Here is a 23,634-nt window from a genome sequence, read left to right on the forward strand (position 1 = left end):
AAAATTGAGCAAAAGTTTCAGTTATCTCCTGAGGATTTGAAGTGGGAGCCCCGCCCTGTCTGTAAATAGAGGGTATTGCAAAAAGCTTGGTTCTTTCCCTCAATTTATATGCAAGATATTTATCTGTCTTATTGGCGTATACATAATAGTGTGCCCTCAGCCTCAAAGTAGCGCAAATTGAATTTTCATTTAAAATAGTGGACAGTTCTTGTCGTTTAGACTGAAGGGCCTTGTATATCCCTAAGGATAGTGTACGTCTATGGTCTCGCTCAAGTGTCTCAACCTCTCTTTGAAGTGTGCGCACTGTTTGTGTAGATTGCCTTTTCATCATCGATTTCTCTTTAATGAGCAAACCCCTCAGCACAGGTTTGTGTGCAGCCCAAATCATTAACGGGTTACCCGTGGTCCCTACAATCACTTGACAATACTCCTTCAGTGCTCTACTTATCCTCTCATATATTGCTGAATTCTTAAGGAGTGTTGGGTTGTATGTCCATGATCTTGGTCGAGTAAAGTTTAAAATTCCTGCTAATTCTAAAATTACTAGCGACAGGTCTGACCAAACACATGGTTGCGTGCTGGATGCAACTAAGTTAGGAGTCAATGTTTGACTCACAAAAATATAATCTAAAGTAGAGTATGTGTTATGTGCCGGTGAGTAATATGTGTATTAATGTTTAGAGTTACCCACCGCTTCCCATGAGCCTAAAAGGTTATGTGCACCCATCGATTCCCTAATCGATTTGACAATGGTATTGTGGCGATGTTGTTTACGTTACTGTCCTTTAGTTCCCTCCCCCAAGAAGGAGGCCATGGAGACATTAAAATCCCCCCCCCAAAATTATTCTATATTGTGACCACTGGGTGAGATGTTGTGAAATTGTTTCAAAGAAGGCGTTCTGTGTCTCGTTGGGTGCATACACATTGCAAAGAGCAACTTTAGTGTTCTGGAATGTACCTCTTACTATCACAAACCTTCCTTCCATGTCCCTAATTTCACTCTCTAGTGTAAAGTCTAAAGATTTGTGTACTAAGATTGTCACCCCCCTTTTTTTTTGAGTCTGTCGTAGAGTGGAAATGATGGGGAAACTGTTGTGTCCAGTATCTTGGTATTGTCTGGGCTAGAAAGTGCGTCTCCTGAAGAAATATAATGTTTGCCTTTAACTTTAGGTAGTGTGTCATTGCTGTACTCCTTTTAGTATCTGAATTTAGACCACTAACATTATGGGAGATTAGTTTTATATTATTTGACATCAGTAAGCACTTCCGTCTTCCTCCCTAGCCTCCCTCCATAAAATCTGTCCGAACCACAGAAAACCCCCTTTCCATTATTATTCCCTAATACCTGAATTCCCCTCTTACTCCGAGACTTCCTCAACCTCCTTCTTCTACACCTGTTAGGAAACACCTGGTTTAAAAGAACAAAAATTAAATAACAAAAAAAAGTAATCCTGTCAGGATTCCAACACATTGTATACCTAGGTGCAGATAATATCATCACTTACTCAGTATGGCATAATATACCTCTGAAGTATAGGTAAGAATAAAAAGAAAGAGAAAACAAAACATGGCAATAATGTTAACAGTTTTGGATAGAACAATTATGCTAAACAGAATCAGAAACATAAACAACACCTGCAACGATCTGTCCTTACCTGCTATCTGCAGAGGGGAAAAGGGAACATAACAAGGAGAAATGTCTATATCCTCAAGTATATTTTTCTTGCTTGCAGAGTTGATCTCCTGGGTAAGATCCATAAAGAAACACTTCCCCCCTCCCCCGTCCAAACTATGATAACTAGGAACAAACAAATCCCAAAAAAACAGAACATTTGCATAAAAGTCTTTATACTTATCTGACCCTTGGTATGTGTCCTTACAGTCCACAATAAATCAGAACAAGTTCCTCTGCTTCAGCCGAATTGTGTTCATAAAGAAGGAAGGAAATTCCCTCTTCTCAATAAACCTTTTATGAACTCTATTGTGCTCAGGTCTTTCGCTTTTTCTCCGGTATCCTAGTCCATTGCTTCTGACGAGGCTTTCCTCCCTGATTAGGCTGGTCAGAGGTTGCTTCCTGCTGTAGTATAGCCGGCAGGTCCATTTTCATCCTACGACATGTTTCTGGGATCTCCTGGGGGTCCTTGATAGAAAATGTCCTGTTTTCCCACGTTATGTGGAGAGCAAAAGGGAAGCCCCAGCGGTATGGGACTTGATTTTTCCTCAGCAAGGAGGTAAGCGGTCTGAGGGAGCTTCTTCTTTGTAGGGTCCTCAAGCAAAGATCTTGAAAGAACTGAATGATGTTCCCCTGGTACTTAAAGGTTGGGTTCTTTCTCGCTGCTGATAGTATTTCTTCCCGCTCTTGAAAGCGCAGCATCTTGATAATAACATCTCTGGGGGGTTCTTCCCCCTTAGGTTTAGGCCGAAGTGCCCTATGTGCCTTTCCATTTGAAAACTATCATCTCCTCCCGAACCGGTAATGCTCCGGAAAAGGTTGAGCAAATATGTATTCAGTTCTTTTAGGCCTATCGATTCCGGGACTCCTTTTAGTCGAAGATTAGATCTTCGGCTGCGATTCTCTAGGTCCTCTAGTTTATCGTATATATCATCTATTTCTGATTGTTGAGAAGTGACTTTATCTGTTACTGCATTCAGATCTTCCACCATTGTGTTGCCACTTTCTTCGAGGGAGTTTACTCGGGATCCCAATTCAACTATCTCTTTTTTTAATTCTGATATACTGTTAGTTACAGAGTTTTGCAAGGTTTCCATTTTTTCTAGCAGTCTCTCAAAATTGATATTAATGTCCTGCTTGGAAACAAGGTGATCCAAGTCTGCTTTAGTTATGGGCCTTGAATCCTCTATTCTATCTTTAGGTCCTTCCTCTACCTCTCTCTCTTCATCCGAATCTTGCGTTTGAGTATCAGATAATTTATCACCTTTCATAGGTTTGAAAAAGAGGTTAGCTGTAGATTGTTTATTTAAGGGAGGCGCTTTAGAAATTTTTTTGGCAGCCATCTTAGATTGCCTTTGTCCCCCTGCCGATTGTGATTGGTAGTATTATAATGTTCAAGATATTAGTCTGACCGTATATAGCAAAAGTACCTAGATCTGTGTTCTTATCAAGGATGCAAATGAAATCGCCTCCCACACCTTCCAATATATAGTATATCTTAAAAGGCCAGTGTGTCACTAAAGAATCATCATATATCTAGAAGGTATCGCTTGGTATCCTGGGAACCTGATGCGGTCCCTGAAGGCCGGTGCTGTCTTGTATGTAGTATGAATTATGGGTTCCCAAGGAATCTCTATTAAGTATCTGTAACCATGTTATCTTAGTGGCCTCTCCTTAATTACTTTTCAGGGATTGCTGTTTATATATAACATGAAAATAAAGTCACTCTCTCCATGCCTTGAAATTCTGTACAACGTGTGGGCTTTCTAACAAATTGTGGGCATGTAGGAGTAACGTCTGTCCGCATTACAGGGCACCTTATATTTTATGCAGGCCTATCCATTTAGCAATTGCCCTTAAGGCTCTCTGTATAATGTTCAGCTGCAGCCCCCAGGCTATCTAGCTATCGCTAGACATCCCTCCATAGGTACCTGTTGCTCCGATACTTAGGAGCTGCAGAAGCTGGTCCCTCCGTATCCTCCATTCTCCCCTACTGCTCTCCGCCTCTCACATAGATGCGGAACACTTCGCTGCTCCCCCTGATGTCTCTTCCGATCCTCTCAGTCAGTCTGAGCGCTCTCTCTATGAGACCCGTTTAGTAAGCGGTGCCACGTGGGCTGTAATAATGGCGTCCAAGCCGCTTCTGCATTAACCTCCGCTTTGAGGCTTTTTGTATCTGAGGAGCTGCAGCTCTCTTGAATTCACTCCAGATGTTTCTCCCTGTCTATGCCTCCCTTTTTATTAGTTTTCTTGCCACCTACATCACTTTGTATGTCTATATGCCTGATATTCTGCACGGATCTCTTCACCTATGCATCCATTCCCCAGTTCCTTCAGGCTCCGCCTCTCGTATTAATCCTTTAAAGGGACAGTCAAGTCCAATAAAACTTACATGATTTAAATAGGGGATGTAATTTTAAACAACTTTCCAATTTACTTTTATCACAAATTTTGCTTTGTTCTCTTGGTATTCTTATTTAAAAGTTAAACCTAGGAGGTTCATATGCTAAATTCTTAGACCTTGAAGACTGCCTCTAATCTGAATGTATTTTGACCACTAGAGGGCATTAGTTCATGTGTTTCATATAGATAACATTGAGCTCATGCATGTGAAGTTTCCCTGGAGTGAGCACTGATTGGCTAAAATGCAAGTCTGTCAAAAGAACTGAAATAAGGGGGGCAGTTTGCAGAGGCTTAGATAAAAAGTAATCGTAAAACGTGTATTATTATAACTGTGTTGGTTATGCAAAACTGGGGAATGGGTAATAAAGGGATTATCTTTCTTTTTAAACAACAACATTTCTGGTGTTGATTGTCCCTTTTAAAGTAATTTAAAGGAATTCATCAGCAACATTTTTTGTTTTCTTTAAATTTTGTTTTCTTTAAATTTTGCTGTTGCATTCATTCAGATATTCAGATTTTTAGTACGAATGTGCATTCGTCCGAAAACTAATGCACATCTCTAATGTTTTGTAGATGATCCATTTTATATAACCCATCTGTGCGAGGGTTTTGTAAAAATGTATAGTTTTGCTGATTTTCAAACTCCTAACCAAGTCCCAAAGTGTTAGATGTATACTGATGACTACAGATTCTTTCTGCTCCTGTTTGTGTAATGAGTTTTGAAAAAAACCACGTGGGCATGGCGAAACGTACGTCTGGTAACGTGAATTCAGTGACGTCACAGTTAAGGGCTTTCTCCGTGTATGAAGTGGTAACCAAACGGATACATTGTTTGACATAAACAATCCGTTACCATCCTCATTGGAGACTTTGGATACAATCTCGGTTGTTACATAATTCCTCTGTATCCCATAGTGACTTGAAGTCCTGATATTCATTTTATGTTTCTAAATTGCTTCTATACTTTTAATAAATCCACTTTTAGTACAGAGGTTCCAGATCCTTGTTCCGTTTTTGGCTTCCCTGATAGCCTATATCAGGTCTGCGAATATGTCAGGAGCTGATACAACTATTCTATATCTGATTACTCGCTGTATCACACTATATATTTGTACTTTATGTTTTGAGACACGGTCACAGATTCTGGTAGCAGTAATCCAGCCAACACTGGGATGAGCTGAGCCTGACAGCCTTGTGAATCAGGACTGCACAGCATTTGAGCTTAAAGGGACAGTATACACTCATTTTCATATAACTGCATGTAATAGACACTACTATAAAGAATAAGATGCACAGATACTGCTATAAAAATCCAGTATGAAACTGTTTAAAAACTTACTTAGAACCTCTTAGTTTAGCTCTGTTGAAAAGGTAGCTGGAAAGCCCACTGCAAGTGGGAAATAAGACACTCCCCCCTCCCCCTTCTTTTGCATATGAAAAGACCCTTTACACAAATGGGAGCAAGCTGGAGAAGGTAGCTGACGGTATTCACATAAAACTTTGGGGCTTGGTTAGGAGTCTGAAAATCAGAGCAATGTTATTTAAAAATAAGCAAAACTATACATTTAAAAAAAAAAAAAAAAAAAGCTGTATGGGCTATATACATAGATCATCTACAAAACATTTATGCAAAGAAAAAATGAGTGTATAATGTCCCTTTAAAGGTTATGCGAGTAGAAAATCAACACATTTTTTCACATTATATTGTGTTACAATATTGCACCATAATTTGTTTCTTTCTTCTTTGAGATATTGTGAATTTGGAACTTCTGCATCATTGATACACAATATCCTTTTTTATCACATTTTACTTATTGTATTTTTTGTTTGTGTTTGCAACTTATTTACCACTATGTGTAATGAGTCTTTTCATATGCAGGGGAGAGTGGTAGGTTCTGCTTTTCCTGCTTTCTCAGCTCATTTCAGTGGTAGTCCCAGCCTGACCTCATCAACAGTGCTTAAAGGGACAGTTTACCCAAAAATTTTCTCCCCTTTAATTTGTTCCCAATGATCCACTTCACCTGCTGGAGTGTATTAAATTGTTTACAAGTAGCTCCTTTACCCTTATATTGGCATTTGAAATTGTTAATTTAGCATGTGGTATCCCCACCTATTCTGAAAGTTTGTGGCCGCGCGTACCAGCTATAGATAAGCTTTGTAAACACAGCCAGCAGAAGAAATTACACTCCCAGTGTGATAAAGCAGAGATAAGGTAATAAAATGTTGATTTTCCATTGTTCTCTTAAAGTATTGGTGATTGTTTTAAGGACAGATATAAGATAAAGAAGCAGGTATATGTGCACAATGTGATACAGTAATGAGATCTGATTATAACTACAAGCTCAACCTATTTTATTAGGCTGTGGCTTCAAAACACAAAATCAGAGCTTTAATATACAGAAATACACCTTAAAAAGCTAATGTTCATACATGTTTTACTCTGCAGTTGGTAAAAAAAGCAATTGTAAACACATTAAGGGAAAAACTATTTTACAGTATACTGTCCCTTTAACTGGGATCTTTAAAAGGTTTTATACTGGATTCTTATCTCAGTATCTGTGCATATTCCTCTTTATAGTAGTTTATTTTACATGCATTATATGAAAATTGGTGTATACTGTCTCTTTAAGTTGCATTTTTAGTTAATTTACTTGGGGCCCCTGGTCCAGGACTTTATCATTTATTGATTTTCCAAATTACATTTTGGTAACTTAAAGTGATAGAAAATCCTTGCATTTTTGAAACGCTAGGATTTACCAGTGGAACAAATAATGGGGACTTTCAGTCATGAAGTTTAAAATACTTAGCGGAACGCTATTTTTCAGTGAGGTGAAGTTTCCACCTCTTAGCCAATAGCCGTGCAGGCCAGCTGGCATTATGCCGAATAACTAGCACGCTATCGGCTAAAATCACCTCAGTGATAAAATAGCGTTCTAATAAATATAGTCCCCTTTATTTGTTGCACTGGTAAATCCTAGCGTTAAATTTAAATTGGATTTTTTATTTCAATCAGATTTATTTATTTTTTATTTAAATATTTTTTTAAATAAAATGCTTTTTGAAGAAAAATCTATCTAAATATAGTTTCTATTAAAAATGCATTAAAATCTAAATGTTATTTATCCTGAATCATAGTTTTTAATTGTATAGCAACATAATTTAAATTGATTTAAATGAGTCTTACTGACTAGTAATTTAAATTGTGATTTAAATCAATTTGATTTAAAGGGACAGTCTGCATAATCTCTTTATTACCCAATTCCCCAGTTTTGCATAACCAACAGTTATATTAATACACTTTTTACCTCTGTGATTACCTTGTATCTAAGCCTCTGCAGACTGCCCCCTTATTTCAGTTCTTTTTGACTGACTTGCATTTCAGCCAATCAGTGCTGACTCCTAGGTAACTCCACGGGCGTGAGCACAATGTTATCTATATGGCACACATGAACTAGTGTTGTCTAGTTGGGAAAAAATGTCAAATGCATTCAGATAAAAGGTGGCCTTCAATGGCTAAGAAATAAGCCTGCCTAGGTTTAGCTTTCAACTAAGAATACCAAAAGAACAAAGCAAGTTTAGTGATAAAAGTCAATTGGAAAGTTGTTTAAAATGACATGCCCTATCTGAATAATGAAAGTTTAATTCTGACTAGACTTTCCCTTTAAATCAAATCCACCCTTTCTAGGATCCCTAACATGAGTAGTTGTAGACCATAAAATTTGACATAAAAAAAGTTTAACATAAAGGTGAATATCAAGGGAAATTCAGGTAGGGACCTCATCTTCTACAACTGATCCCAACCTTTAATTCTTAGTTTAAAGGGGCATGGAAGTCAAAGTTTAACGTTCACGATTCAGTTAAATTATACAATGTTAGGAAAACACTTCTGTTATCAAATATATCTTTTTCTTTTGGTATTTATCTTTGAAAGTTTGCTCCATTCCATGAGAGCATACTGAGGTAGATTCAGTAGCTCGCTCTTGTCTTGAGAATTATATTTATATAATTGTTACAAACATTAAAGGGATAGTCTAGTCAAAATTAAACTTTTAAGCAACTTTCTAATTTACTCCTATTATCAATTTTTCTTCGTTCTCTTGTTACCTTTATTTGAAAAAGCAAAAATGTAAGCTTAGGAGCCAGCCCATTTTTAGTTCAGCACTAGGGTAGTGCTTACTGATTGGTGTCTAAATGTAGACACCAATCAGCAAGCTCTACCCAGGGTGCTGAACCAAAAATGGCCCGGCTCCTAAGCTTACATTCCAGATTTTTCAAATAAAGATACCAAGAGAACAAAGAAAAATGATAGTAGGAGTAAATTAGAAAGTTGCTTAAAAATTAAAAATGTGCTCACTTATTAACCTACCTTTATATGCTCTCATCAAAAGAAGCTAAGTTATAACAAATTATATCAAGTAAAATGGAATTCATGAAAAATCTTTTTAATTTCCATGTTTCTTTAAATCTTCCTTTTTCCCTCATTTATACTTCTTTTTGCTCGAATTTGGGACAGGGTACATCATGGTTGTAAAGTGGTTAATTTCTTTTTTATTTACTTTTCTTATCACATTTTCTTTGTTCCCTTGGTATCTTTTGTTGACAAGCAGGGGCATAAAGCTCAGGAGCGTGCACGTGCACACACTATTTTCTGCCATCTAGTGCTCCAGACACCTATCTAGGTATCTCTTCAACAAAGAATACTATTGGATTGAAGCAAATTTGATCATAGAAGTAAATTGGACACTTTTTAAAATTGTATGTTCTGTCTGAATCACCAAAGAACATTTTTGGATTCATATCCTATAACTATGTTTTGTTGGGGTTCCTTGAAGACCTGAGAAATTCTGCCCTAGCAAACAATTGTGTTTATTTTGTTTAGGTTTTGTTGTTTTCCGGCTTCCCTAGCTGGCACAATATACCAGTACTTTATCTGGAACTGCCTCTTACATTTCACCCAGGAAATAATCCCTTTTAATTAATACTTAAATGGCAGTTGGTTCCTGGAATAGCCTTTAACCAAAGTTGAGAATTCACACAAACATTCTTGGAAGAGATCAGATTATTTTGCATCTCACAGAAGCCAAAGGACCAGTTATGACTGATATTTATAATCCATTGTTTGTTGTAACTAGCAATGCATATCATTTTCATTATACAAATACCATTTAATAATTGAAACCATCATCTGCTGGAGCTAAACCATGTTAGTGTTTATTTCAGGGACTTAGAATTTCCTGCCTTGTTTTATATTTCCATTTGTTTAGGTTTTCTCTCTCTCTTTTGGGGTTTGTTAAAAAATCAAGACAGGGTATATGCATAAATATTCATTTACAAAAAAAAGTTGTGAGATACACTGAATGGTGCAAAAGCCTCAATTGTTCATCGGTAAATCCCTAAATGATATATTATATGTATGTGTGTGTGTATGTGTGTATATATATATATATATATATATATATATATATATATATACACTGTATATATTTTTTGTTTTTATTATTATTATTTTTTTGCACATACATCCATTCCTGCTCTGTTGTGTGTGTGACAGCAGGTTTTTAACTGTTCTCTGCATGAGGCGTTTAGTAGTATACAAGGAACACATATAGGTGCATGTTACTCAGTATATGATATCATAACGGCTTTATCTGCTTGATAGCGTCTGTAGAAGAAACAAGAAAAAGTTGTATAAAATCTAGTCGTTAACACCCAGAGGACAAACTATTTATTTGAAGTATTATAGAGAAATACAGTAAAGAAATGAAAAAATATCTGGGCCTCCATTACATATGCAGCGTCGCCTGCAAAAGCCGGCGACGCCGGTGTTTGCACGCTTTTGGTATCCTATATACAGCGCCACATATAAATGCGCACGTATATTTCACCTGTCGCCCGCAATTTTTACTCCCATAAGCTAACATAGGACCGCGTCGTAAATCGGTATCCAATATCCAGCGCAAGGCCTTACGTGGTGAAAATGGAGAAATCTTACTCCATTTTTACCTTGCCATAAAAGGCAGCCGTAGCAGGCCTTGCGCTGAGTATGGGAGCACCGTAACTCCCAAAAATGCCTTGAAAAATAAACTAACACCTAATGCATGCGCACTGTAAACCACAATCCCCCACCACAATAACTAATAAAGTCTATTAACCCCAAAACCACCATAGCCCACACCGCAATAAACCTATTCTAGTATTAACCCCTAAACCGCCATAGCCAACATAGCCTATTAAATCTATTAACCCCTAATCTGCCGCCGCCAACGTCACCGCCACTATAATAAACCTAAGTCTAACCCTAACACCCCCCTAACTTAAATATTATTTAAATAAATCTAAATAATATTACTATTATTAACTAAAGTATTCCTATTTAAAACTAAATACTTACCTATAAAATAAACCCTAAGATAGCTACAATATAATTAATAATTACATTGTAGCTATTTTAGGATTTATTTTTATTTTACAGGCAACTTTGTATTTATTTTAACTAGGTACAATAGCTATTAAATAGTTAATAACTATTTAATAGCTACCTAGTTAAAATAATTACAAATTTACCTGTAAAATAAAACCTAACCTAAGTTACAATTACACCTAACACTACACTATAATTAAATTAATTAACTACAATTACCTAAAATTAAATACAATTAAATAAAATAAACTATAGTACAGAAAAAAAACATTAAATTACAGAAAATAAAAAAAATTACAAGAAGTTTAAACTAATTACACCTAATCTAAGCCCCCTAATAAAATAAAAAAGCCCCCCAAAATAATAAAATTCCCTACCCTATACTAAATTACAAATAGCCCTTAAAAGGGCTTTTTGTGTGGCATTGCCCCAAAGTAATCAGCTCTTTTACCTGTAAAAAAAGAAATACAACCCCCCCAACATTAAAACCCACCACCCACACACCCAACCTTAATCTAAAACCCACCCAATCCCCCCTTAAAAAAACCTACCACTACCCCTTTGAAGATCACCCTACCTTGAGCCGTCTTCACCCAGCCGGGCAGAAGTCTTCATCCGATCTGGGCACAAGTTGTCCTCCAGCCAGGCAGAAGTCTTCATCCAATCCGGGCAGAAGAGGTCCTCCATCCGGGCAGAATTCTTCATCCAAGCGGCATCTTCTATCTTTTTCCATCCGACAAGGAGCGGCTCCATCTTGAAGACATCCGACATGGAGCATCCTTCCTTGCCGACGGACTAACGACGAATGAAGGTTCCTTTAAATTACGTCATCCAAGATTGCGTCCCTTAAATTCCTATTGGCTGATAGAATTCTATCAGCCAATCGGAATTAAGGTAGGAAAAATCCTATTGGCTGATGCAATCAGCCAATAGGATTGAGCTTGCATTCTATTGGCTGATTGGAACAGCCAATAGAATGCGAGCTCAATCCTATTGGCTGATTTGATCAGCCAATCGGATTGAACTTCAATCTGATTGGCTGATTGCATCAGCCAATAGGATTTTTCCTACCTTAATTCTGATTGGCTGATAGAATCCTATCAACCAATTGGAATTCAAGGGACGCCATCTTGGATGACGTCATTTAAAGGAACCTTCATTCGTCGTTAGTCCATTGGCCAGGAAGGATGCTCCGCGTCGGATGTCTTCAAGATGGAGCCGCTCCTCGTCGGATGGAAGAAGATAGGAGATGCCACTTGGATGAAGACTTCTGCCCGGATGGAGGACCTCTTCGGCCCGGATGAAGACTTCTGCCCGGCTGGAGGACCACTTGTGCCCGGATAGGATGAAGACTTCTGCCCGGCTGGGTGAAGACGGCTCAAGGTAGGGTGATCTTCAAGAGGGTAGTGGTAGTTTTTTTTTAAGGGGGGATTGGGTGGGTTTTAGAGTAAGGTTGGGTGTGTGGGTGGTGGGTTTTAATGTTGGGGGGGTTGTATTTCTTTTTTTACAGGTAAAAGAGCTGATTACTTTGGGGCAATGCCATGCAAAAATCCATTTTAAGGGCTATTTGTAATTTAGTATAGGGTAGGGAATTTTATTATTTTGGGGGGCTTTTTTATTTTATTAGGGGGCTTAGATTAGGTGTAATTAGTTTAAACTTCTTTTTTTGTACTATAGTTTATTTTATTTTATTGTATTTAATTTTAGGTAATTGTAGTTAATTAATTTAATGATAGTGTAGTGTTAGGTGTAATTGTAACTTAGGTTAGGTTTTATTTTACAGGTAAATTTGTAATTATTTTAACTAGGTAGCTATTAAATAGTTATTAACTATTTAATAGCTATTGTACCTAGTTAAAATAAATACAAAGTTGCCTGTAAAATAAAAATAAATCCTAAAATAGCTACAATGTAATTATTAATTATATTGTAGCTATCTTAGGGTTTATTTTATAGGTAAGTATTTAGTTTTAAATATGAATACTTTAGTTAATAATAGTAATATTATTTAGATTTATTTAAATAATATTTAAGTTAGGGGGGTGTTAGGGTTAGACTTAGGTTTAGGGGTTAATAACTTTATTATAGTGGCGGTGACGTTGGCGGCGGCAGATTAGGGGTTAATAGATTTAATAGGCTATGTGGGCTATGGCGGTTTAGGGGTTAATACTAGAATAGGTTTATTGCGGTGTGGGCTATGGCGGTTTAGGGGTTAATAATTTAGTTATTACTTGCGGTGTGGGCTATGGTGGTTTAGGGGTTAATAATTAGGCTTATTGCGTTGTGGGGTGTTGTCGGTCTGGGGGTTAATGCATTTAATTTTAGTAGTGAGAGGGGGGAATTGCGGATATAGGGGTTTTACGTGTCTGGCTTATTTTTGGGAGACGTGTTAGACTGTTATGGGAGATTTGATATTTTCTTTACTTTTCTTAGACGCCGGCAGTTTCTAAAGTGCTGTAAGTCACTAGTGACTCCAGAAATTTGTATTTACGCTTATTTCTGGACACCGGTAGTTTATCAGACTTACGGCACTTTATGAACTGCCGGCGGGGTATATGTAATACCCCGATGTGCGAGGTGAAATTACGGGCGAAGCAGGTTTCCACGCTTGCGCCGAAACCTGCGCGTATATTTGATCGCGCCCCTGGTATAGGTATGAAGCCGACTAGATGGTTAAATTAAAGGGATGTTAAACTCAAAATGTAATTCCCCATAAAATGTTTAGTTATGCAAAAGTGGCAAAACATTCAACTTCCCACAGAGGGTCTGGTGTGTATTCCGTGCAATTCTAATTCTTAACCTACTTATATGCTGCACCGTGATTGGCTGATATATGCATGTGCTCATTTTTACCTAACTAGCCACAACAAATGAGAAAAAAACAACAACTCCCAAGATGCCTTTCAAGTGGCACATCTGTAGACTTCAGAACAAAGCAAATATGTGATTTTTCATTTATTTATTTTTTTGTATACAGATTTATAGAAAAAAATGTTTTGCTGCTATTTAGCAGGGGTGCGTGTTTGTATCAAAGGGCTTCGTGCACGAAGCAGCTGCTTTGGAGCCATTGCGGCACCCTTTTTACCGCAAGTGTCAAAGAGGTAATGATACAATAAATCACACTGAACTCACTTGTTCAGGGTGATTGACATGCTCTTCTCTCATGCGATTGGTCACATGAGAACAGGGGACGGCTTTGCACAACCAGTACAAAATATAGGCAGCGGACTGACAGTGTCCACTGTCCTTTTGTTGCAAAGACGGACTGACAGGGTCTCAAGTTGGGACCAAAGTCTCATGTAGCAATGATTTGTTTACTGTCATGAAATTCTCAGTTTTTGATATAATTATAAATGTATGTTTTTGCAAATTATTGTTTGTTCTTTTTCTTCCAGTATTTTTAAATAATTTTATCTCTTGTACTTCTGAATTAATTTCTTCATAGGAAAAGTCTTCATCACTTTGTAGGTCAAGTATATCAATTCCTCAATTATTTTAGAAAGCAATATTAATATGTGGTGTACAGCATACTTATATCTACTGCTTTAGGCCGTCCCCTGTTCTCGTGTGACCAATCGCATGAGAGCATGTCAATGACCACAAATAAAGGAGTTCAGGGTGATTTATTGCATTATTACCTCTTTGACACTTGCGGTAAGAATTGTGCCGCAAGGGCTCCAGTTTCACAATTGATACAAATGTACATATTTACGTTACATTCTCAAAACATTAAAAATACTCAATTGATATAAAACTTTTGACGCATGAAATATTAAGAACACATATTGACATTAGTTTCGTATTGGTATTTCCTTAAAGGGACACTGTACCCAAAAAAATTATTTTGTGATTCAGATTGAGTATGAAATTTTAAGCAACTTTCTAATTTACTCCTATTATCAAATTTTCTTCATTCTCTTGGTATCTTTATTTGAAATGCAAGAATGTAAGTTTAGATGCCAGCCCATTTTTGGTGAACAACCTGGGTTGTCCTTGCTGATTGGTGGATAAATTCATCCACCAATAAAAAAGTGCTGTCCAGAGTACTGAAATCAAAAAAAGCTTAGATGCCTTCTTTTTCAAATAAAGATAGCAAGAGAACGAAGAAAAATTGATAATAGGAGTAAATTAGAAAGTTGCTTAAAATTGCCTGCTCTATCTGAATAACAAAAGAAAAAATTTGGGTTCAGTGTCCCTTTAAGCCCAATTTTTTTTTCATGATCTAGATAGAGCATGTTATTTTAAACATATTTCCAATCTACTTCTATTATCTAATTTGTTTTGTTCTCTTGGTATCTTTTGTTTAAATGAATACCTTGGTAGGTTCAGGAACTGCTGATTGGTGGGTGCATATATATTTGTCATGTTATTAGCTCAACCAATGTGTTCAGCTAGCTCCCAGTAGTGCGTTGCTGCTTCTTCAAAAAGGATACCAAGAGAATGAAGCAAATTAGATAATAGAAATAAATTGCAAAGTTGTTTAAAAATTGTAATCTTGAAAGAAAAAAATTGGGGTTTCATGTTCCTTTAAGGATGATAAGAGCAACCAGACATGAACCGCTATGCCTAAGAAGGATATAGCTTTTGAATATCAAATTTTTTACACTAGCAAAACCATATGCTTTAGATTGGAAAATGGTTTGCATATTGACAAGGGACAGCCGTGAATTACACTAAAACAAATCATTGGGAGATTGAAATTATATCACACTGCTGTAATTAATTTTTTTTATCAGACCTTTAGCGAGCATGGCAGACTTAGTTATAACATGGGTTAAAGGGACAGTCAACACCAGAATTTTTGTTGTTTAAATAGATAGATAATCTCTTAATTACCAATTCCCCAGTTTTGCATAACCAACACAGTTATAATTATACACATTTTACCTCTGTAATTACCTTGTATCTAAGCCTCAGCCCCCTTATTTCAGTTCTTTTGACAGACTTGCATTTTAGCCAATCAGTGCTCACTCCTCTGTAAATTCACGTGCATGAGCTCAATGTTATCTATATGAAACACATGAACTAATGCCCTCTAGTGGTGAAAAACTATCAAAATGCATTTAGATTAGAGGCGGTCTAAAAAATTAGCATATGAACCTCCTAGGTTTAGCTTTCAACTAACAATACCAAGAGAACAAAGCAAAATTGGTGATAAAAGTAAATTGGAAAGTTGTTTATAATTGCATGCCCTATCTGAATCATGAAGGTGTTTTTTTTTTTGGACTTGACTGTCCCTTTAATGTTAAAACTGTAAATCTATGTTTTATATTTTTGGCCAGACTTCTCTTACTCAAGTAAGGACATATTTGTTTCCTGGCTGGAAACTTCATTCATACATCTGTGGCTCTAAAAGAGGTTTAGTCACCAAATAAAGGTCCTCTTTAAAAATTCAATACAGTCATATTACATAATCAACAAATGCATGATAAAAATACAATGCAATAAAACTTACTCTGAATTTCAAATGAGCAGATATTTTTCCAAATTTCCTTCAATTTCCCTATCCCCAGTATCATGTGACATCCATTAACCAATCACAAACTCATAGACTTATATATTGTGAACTCTTGCACGTGCAAAAAGTGTGCATATGAAAAGACTGTGCACAATTTTATAATAGAAGTAGATTGGAAAGTTTTTTTGTTGTTTTTAAATTGCATGTTCTGTCTGAATCCTAAAAATGTAATTTTGACTTTAGTGTCCCATTAAAAAGATGATCCTGCTACTCACAGCTGTAAGATTAAAATGTATTCAATTTCTACTGTCACTGCCTCCCTGAAATCTATTGGTGGGCTGCACGGCTTATAACTGTGTACAGTAAGCTAATAAATGACGTCACATATCAGGTAACGTCATTTACCTCCTTTTGTTTTAGAGCCGTATTTGGCTGATGGAGTAGAAGTTGTTATTATTGTGGTTAATATCAACATTAGTATTTATTTGTAAAGTGCTGTGCACGTGCAGATCTTTACAATAGCACTAATTTGTATTAAAAACACAGACACATAAACACATTAAACAATACGAGAAGGGCCCCGCTCTGCTAAGTTAGCTGCTAAAAGTTAAGCAGAGGAGAGGAGCCAGCCTTTAGGACCCAGGGAGAGTGGTGAGGTTCTAGGCAAATTGACTAATAGATTTCTCATACCCTGGGCAGACATGATTTGCTATAGCGAATCATGTCCGCCCTGCATAGCTAAATGCAGACAGCATACGCTGCCGGCATTTAACATTGCACAAGCATTTCTGGCCACTAACAGTGGGTGTGAATTGCTGTCCGCCGCCTCAGAGCTGGCGTATGAGTTAAGGAGCGGCGGTCTCCTGTTTCCAAAGAGCTTGAAGTCTCGCGCGGAAACAGCAGCATTAGGGGCCATTCGGCCCTTAATAAATTGGCCCCATGTTGTCTACCTTGTACTCCAAATTTGCTGCCACGTATTCTTCCAACCAAGCATGGCCTACTCGGCTAGTACCCAGATAAGCTCTTGTTATTACGGACATAATCTGTTATGCAAAAAAACAAATTATTATTATTTAAAAGTATTCTTTTATAGAAATGAGATAAAAACATTGTTTATCAGTTCCTGATTTATTTAAATGAAACATCCTTGCTACACTTTACGAAAAGTCCATTAACGCCCTCCTTGTCTTTATTGTCCTTCAAAGAATTGATCTGAAAATGAGTGAGACATTGGCTGAGGTCAGAATCGGCTACTTTGGCAAACTTCCCAGTGCTCGGACCACAACCCTTTCTGTATTTTCCCATATTCCCTTGGGAATTGTTTTCTAGGAAGGATCTCATATCTAATTAGAGATTGTTCTGTATGAGAGGAGGGGACTGAAAATTAAATTTATATTAAGCAAATAATGACAATGTGCACTGCAAGACCTTCATATATGGTTTTTGTTTCCTCTTTATTATATATGACAGTGACATGTACTTAAATCCAAATAAGCCTTAGCTCGCTCAATAACCCAATGCTCTATTTTCCTTTTGTGATAGATTACAGTTCTCCATAAAAAATTCTGCCCTAGCCAACAAGAAAAGTTACTCAATCTAGAAGAGAGACGTTCAAATGTTTTTTTGCTAGACACATATATGTTGTTATGGAAGCATTTTAAAGCATATAAAACAAACCTTTGAAAACCTGTTTGAGTTAATTTGCCTGACTTTTATTTTGGCCAGTCAGAGACTAACTATAATCTAGCATGTAGCAAGGTCAGAAAAAATTTGTATAAATGTTTTTTTTTTACTCACTAACCATACTCTTTTCTGGAGTGTCAGGGGAATACAGCAGGTGTGTGACATTGCCTTTACATTTCATCCATTTAGCAGGGGATAATTCATTAAAGGGATATTAGTGCTCTATTAATAGAAACAAATATGTTAAATAAAAGAAAAGATAAAAAGAAACAGATTGTGATAAAGAAAACAGCAAACAACTTACTTGCTTTTCTTGAAAAATGAGCGCTTAAAAATTCATGGTGTAGCCACTGTCCTCAGGGAGATGAGAGAAGACATCTTTTGAACTTAATGTGATGGTAAAGTTCAGACTTTAAGAATGCTGCAATAAAAAATATATTAGTGTACAAGCAAAACCGCATAATTAGGTTTTAAAAAAAAAAAAAAGTATATAAGAGCTGTACTTTAATAGTGTTATATGGATGTTCATTGCAATGGTCATAAAAAAAAGTTTATCCCAGTGGGCTGGCATAACGTAATAGTATCATTACATATTACAAGATTACATATATATGGCATTTGGTTAGCTAAGTTGCATTCTGCCTCTTCTGAGCATGAGCAAAATTGACTTACTGTATCTCTAGCATTATCTGAATAGTAGATCAGTTCATGTTACTCTAGAAGTTTTATGCCATCATGCTAGATAAGCCTTTGTTGTACAGACCCCAGCCTCCTTGTAGGGCTGTGACAGGAAGTAATGGACACTGCATTAATGAAGATAAATAAAGGAAATGAAATGTAATAAGCCACTTCTTAGTGTGTTTTTTTTATTACAACAATGAAAAATATGTTTATATCCCTTTAAACAGTGCAATGCTCTAATGAAATAGAAAAGGTGGTTTAAACGTAAATAGCTTTTGTAGATTTATGGCAGTACATGCATAATGATAAATGTTTCCACATCTAATGTCAATTTTATCCTTTTTATATTAATATTTTTACTTCTATTGGTAAATTTGCTTTTTTTCTCTTTGTTAAAAAAGCATACCTAGGTAGGCTCAGTAGCAGCAGCGCACTGCTGGAAGCTAGCTGCTGATTGGTGGATACACACTTAAGCCTACTGTTATTGGCTAACCAGATCTTCAGTTTGCTCCCAGTCGTGCATTGCCGCTCTGGAGCGTTAATCCCATTACAGGGGTTATAGTTATATTCCAACAATAGTGCAATGACAACACATTAGAGCATTTAGATTATGTCCCTTTGACATTTAACAATATGTCCCACCTGATGGTGTCAGAAGTTTAAACCAGCTTATTCTACGTTTTCAATTAAGGGTGAAGTCCAAGAAATAATCTACATATGAAAAAAGTTCAATAAGTTCCTTAGAGGGCAATTTATCAAGCTGAGGCGGACAGGGGTGCATATACGCGCCCCTGTCCGCCGCAGCTTGCCTCTGGCGGACTGATTTCCCCTGGCAGTATTCAGCATTGCACACAAGCGCTATTTTGCGCTCGCGTGCAATCCTGCCCCCTGGCCACACGCAGCCAATCACATGCGGGCAGGAGCTGTCAATCTCTCTGGTCGGACTATACAGCGGAGATTGCATTTCATCATTTTAGAGGTGGTGAAAGATTAAGAAAGCAGCGGTCTGATGACCGCTGCTTGTTAAATATGGCGTGCAGGTTCTCTTGTGAGAACCTGCAGCCGTAGTGGGTAGAAAGGCTTGCAAAGCCTTTGATAAATCGAACCCTTAGTGGTTGTGAAGGGTTTAGGAGATATCTTCATTTATAGTTAGTATGTTTATGTGCACAGTTTCTGAGGCACCAGATCCTACTAAGTGTGTGCAAGAGTTCACAGTAAATAAGGCTGTGATTGGCCGATGGTTGTCAGATGATACAGGGGTAAGGGGAATGAATGGAAACTTTGACATTTATTGAGGATAAAACTTCTGCTCATTTGAAATTCAAAGCAAATATTATTGTGTGTTCTTTAAACTTTACAATTGATGATTATTCAATTATATTGTATTTGATGGTGTGCTAATAAAGAGAGAGCTGAAGTCCCTGGACTGGGACAAATTATTATGTATTTGCATGTATGTTGCACCGAAGATTCAGACTTGAGTTGCTCTTTATTAAAGGGATACTAACCCCACATTTTTTTTCTTTCTTTCATGATTCAGATAGATAATGCAATTTTAAGCAACTTTCTAATTTACTCCTATTATCAATTTTTCTTTGTTCTCATGTTATCTTGATTTGAAAAAGCAGTAATAAAAGGTTAGGAGCTGGCCCATTTTTAGTTCAGCACCTGATTAGAGCTTGCTGATTGGTTTGCTACATTTAGCCACAAATCAGCAAGTGCTACCCAGGAGCTGAACAAAAAATGGTCCGGCTCTAAAGCTTACAGTACTGCTTTTTCAAATCAAGATAGCAAGAGAACAAAGAAAAATTCATAATAGGAGTAAATTAGAAATGTGCTTAAAATCTCATGCACTATTTGAATCATGAAAGAAAAAAATTGGGTGTCATGTCCCTTTAAATTTCAGTCTTCAATACCAATTTTGTCTTAACTGTATGTATAAATATGTGTGTATATATATATATATATATATATATATATATATATATATATATATATATATATATATATATATATATATATTTAATAATGATTGTTGCCATGAACATTAATATCAATAATGTAATATTACAATAATGTAACATGCTTTTTTTAAATGTATGTTTCGACAAATTATGCAAAAGTAACAAAAATTAAACCAACATTGACTAGATAAAACGTTATATTCTGTTTTTGTATGGAACATATATGCAAATCAGTCATTAGTAATAAGATGCACATCATTAGTTAAAGGGACAGTATACACTCATTTTCATATAACTGCATGTAATAGACACTACTATAAAGAATAAGATGCACAGATACTGATATAAAAATCCAGTATAAAACTGTTTAAAAACTTACTTAGAAGCTCTCAGTTTGGCTCTGTTGAAAAGGTAGCTGGAAAGCCCACTGCAAGTGGGAAATAAGACACTCCCCTCCTCCCCCTTATTTTGCATATGAAAAGAACCTTTACACAAACAGGAGCAAGCTGGAGAAAGTAGCTGACAGTATTCACATAAAACTTTGGGGCTTGGTTAGGAGTCGGAAAATCAGAGCAATGTTATTTAAAAATAAGCAAAACTATACATTTATTTAATATTTATGGGCTATATAAATAGATCATCTACAAAACATTTATGCAAAGAAAAAATGAGTGTATAATGTCCCTTTAAATTGTTGTTATAATTATTTGGTTAATTTGGACAGTTCTCATGTAAACAATAGTTCTAAAGAGTGTGACATAAATGGGTCGAGCTGTGTTCAAACATGAACAAGGTTTTAGGTTTATTCAGCCATGCCAACCTTGTTTTGGTTGCATTACAATCTACCCCTTATTTGACTAATTCACCAGAATTCATGCACTCAGCATCCAGAACACCATAAGGCTCCTAATGGAGATGAAATTTAAAAAATCAATGTAGATGTCAATAGGCTCTCCCAGGGGGGCTGCTGGGATTTCATTGTAGTCAAATGACAGAAGATTTAATGTCCTTTGCAATGACAGAAATCTTGCAGTAACCCCTTTCCTGCTAAAGGAAGCTTTGCACAAGAAGGCAGGGCATGCTCTGGTTACTGGAAATGGCATGAAAGGGACAGTATACTGTAAAATAGTTTTTCCCTTAATGTATTTCCAATTACTTTTTTTTTAACCAACTGCAGAGTATAACATTTATGAGAATTTGCTTTTTAAGGTTTATTTGTGTATATGAAATAGCTGATTTTGTGTTTTAAAGCCACAACCTAATAAAATGGGTTGAGCTTAAAGGTATAATCAGATCTCATTATTTTATCACATTGTGTACATATACCTGCTTCTTTATCTTATATCTGTCTGTAAACCAAAGGCAAATACTTAGAGAGAACAATGGAAAATTAACATTATTATTACATTATCTCTTCTATACCCCACTGGAGTGTAATTTATTTTGCTGGCTTTGGTTACACAGCTTATCTATAGCTTGGACTTAAGGCCAGAAACTTTCAGAATAGGTGGGAATACCACAGATTAAATCAACTATTTAAAATGCCAATATAAGGGTAAAGGAAATACTTGTAAACTATTTAATACACTTCAACAGTTAAAGTGGATCATTGGGAACAAATTAAAGGGCCAGTAAACCTAGAAAATAATGTTATATAATTGTGCACATAGTGCACAATTATATAACATTATATTAGTGCTAGCTTTATGTAACATAATATTGCCGCTGGAATTTTTATTAAAAAAGAGGGTTTTTCAGACCCGCCCTCTGTGCTCTACTGAGCAGGTCTGGTTTTCCTTCTGAGCGCATCTGGGCAGCTGTCTAGTCACAGCCCGGCCCGATCGCGCCATTACACTCTATGTAGCTCGCTTCTGCCCTGTCTGACAGCGGGAGCAAGCTACATTGAATGTAATGCAGCGATCGGGCCGGGCTGTGACTAGACAGCTACCCAGATGCACTCAGAGGGAAAACCAGACCTGCTCAGTAAAGCACAGAGGGCGGGTCTGAAAACCCCTCTTTTTTTAATAAAAATTCCAGCGGCAATATTATGTTACATAAAGCTAGCACTAATATAATGTTATATAATTCTGCACTATGTGCACAATTATATAACATTATTTTCTAGGTTTACTGGCCCTTTAAAGAGGATGCATATTTTGAGTAAACTGTCCCTTTAAATTCTGTATATGCAACTGTAACAAAACATTACAGACTGTGACTGTTACACTGTAGAGCTAAAAGTATGTGGACACCTGAATATCACATCTATATCAGCTTGGTGGACATCCCATGCCAAATTAATATGGAGTTGCCCCCTGCTCCCTTTGTGGCTATAAGAACCACAAATATTCTGAGAAGGCTTTCCACGAGATTTTGCCTATTCAGCCAAAAAAGCATTTGTGAGTTCAGGCACTGATGTCTGTTTAGCAACCAGCGTTCCAATTCTTTACAAATTCTTTACAAAGGTGCTCAATGTGGTTGAGTTCAGGGCTCTGTGTAGGCCACTCAAGTTCCTCTATGCCAGTTTTTCTCAACTTCAGTCCTCAAGTTCCTCTACTCTAGATTTTCTCAACTAGGGCACTGGTGAAATAATCAGCTGATCAGTAACCATGGTTACTAACCAGCTTTAATTTATTATATGATTATTTCACCTGTGTTTTCATTCATGTATTATGAAAAACTGGCCCATTATGGGTACTTACTTGAGGACTAATTGAGAAACACTGCTCTTCACCATGCTTTGTGCGCAGGGTTATAGTCTTACTGGAAAGGGCCTTCCCCAAACTGTTGCTACAAAGTTAAAACACTCAGTAGTCTAAAATGTCTTTGTATCCTGTAGCATTAAGATGACCCTTTACTGGAACTAAGGGGCCTAACCATAACCCTGAAAACCAGCCCAGTCCATGCACTAGGTAACGTATTCCTGGCATCCACCACACACAAATTCTTCCATTAGTCATTGCTCCAGAGAACATGTTTCTACTGCTCCAGAGCAGGGATAGGCAAGGTGTCTGTACACGGGCACTGGTGTCCGTGACTGGCCCTTGCAGTGTCCGCCACCCGTTTTGTGGTGGGGAGGGAGGATTTGGACAGATAAATGCTGGTCCTGACTCTTCCTTGACGCAGGCGGCACCACATTTTGCGTGGTTGGGACCGCACCCACGGGACGCCACCTAATAGTGGGAAAGTGAATGAGAGAGAGGGAAGAAGCTAGACTGTGTCCACCACCCGTGAACCGTGACCCGTCCTGATTCCTGGATCTGTGCAGGAGCATGGTGCTAATGTCTGTGTGTAGAAGACTGTCCCCTACTCTGATAAACCTAACCTAACCAAATAGTTAACCAACCATGAT

The 23,634-nt window shown here is 37.0% G+C and overlaps 1 protein-coding gene across 1 annotated transcript in view; it reads left to right on the forward strand.

The window, feature by feature from the left end:
- GAB2 (GRB2 associated binding protein 2) overlaps positions 1–23,634 on the forward strand; it is a 491,597-nt gene that overhangs the window by 364,563 nt on the left and 103,400 nt on the right. The window lies entirely within an intron of this gene.

This window comes from Bombina bombina, chromosome 3 (assembly GCF_027579735.1).
Source record: "Bombina bombina isolate aBomBom1 chromosome 3, aBomBom1.pri, whole genome shotgun sequence".
Taxonomy (NCBI): domain Eukaryota; kingdom Metazoa; phylum Chordata; class Amphibia; order Anura; family Bombinatoridae; genus Bombina; species Bombina bombina.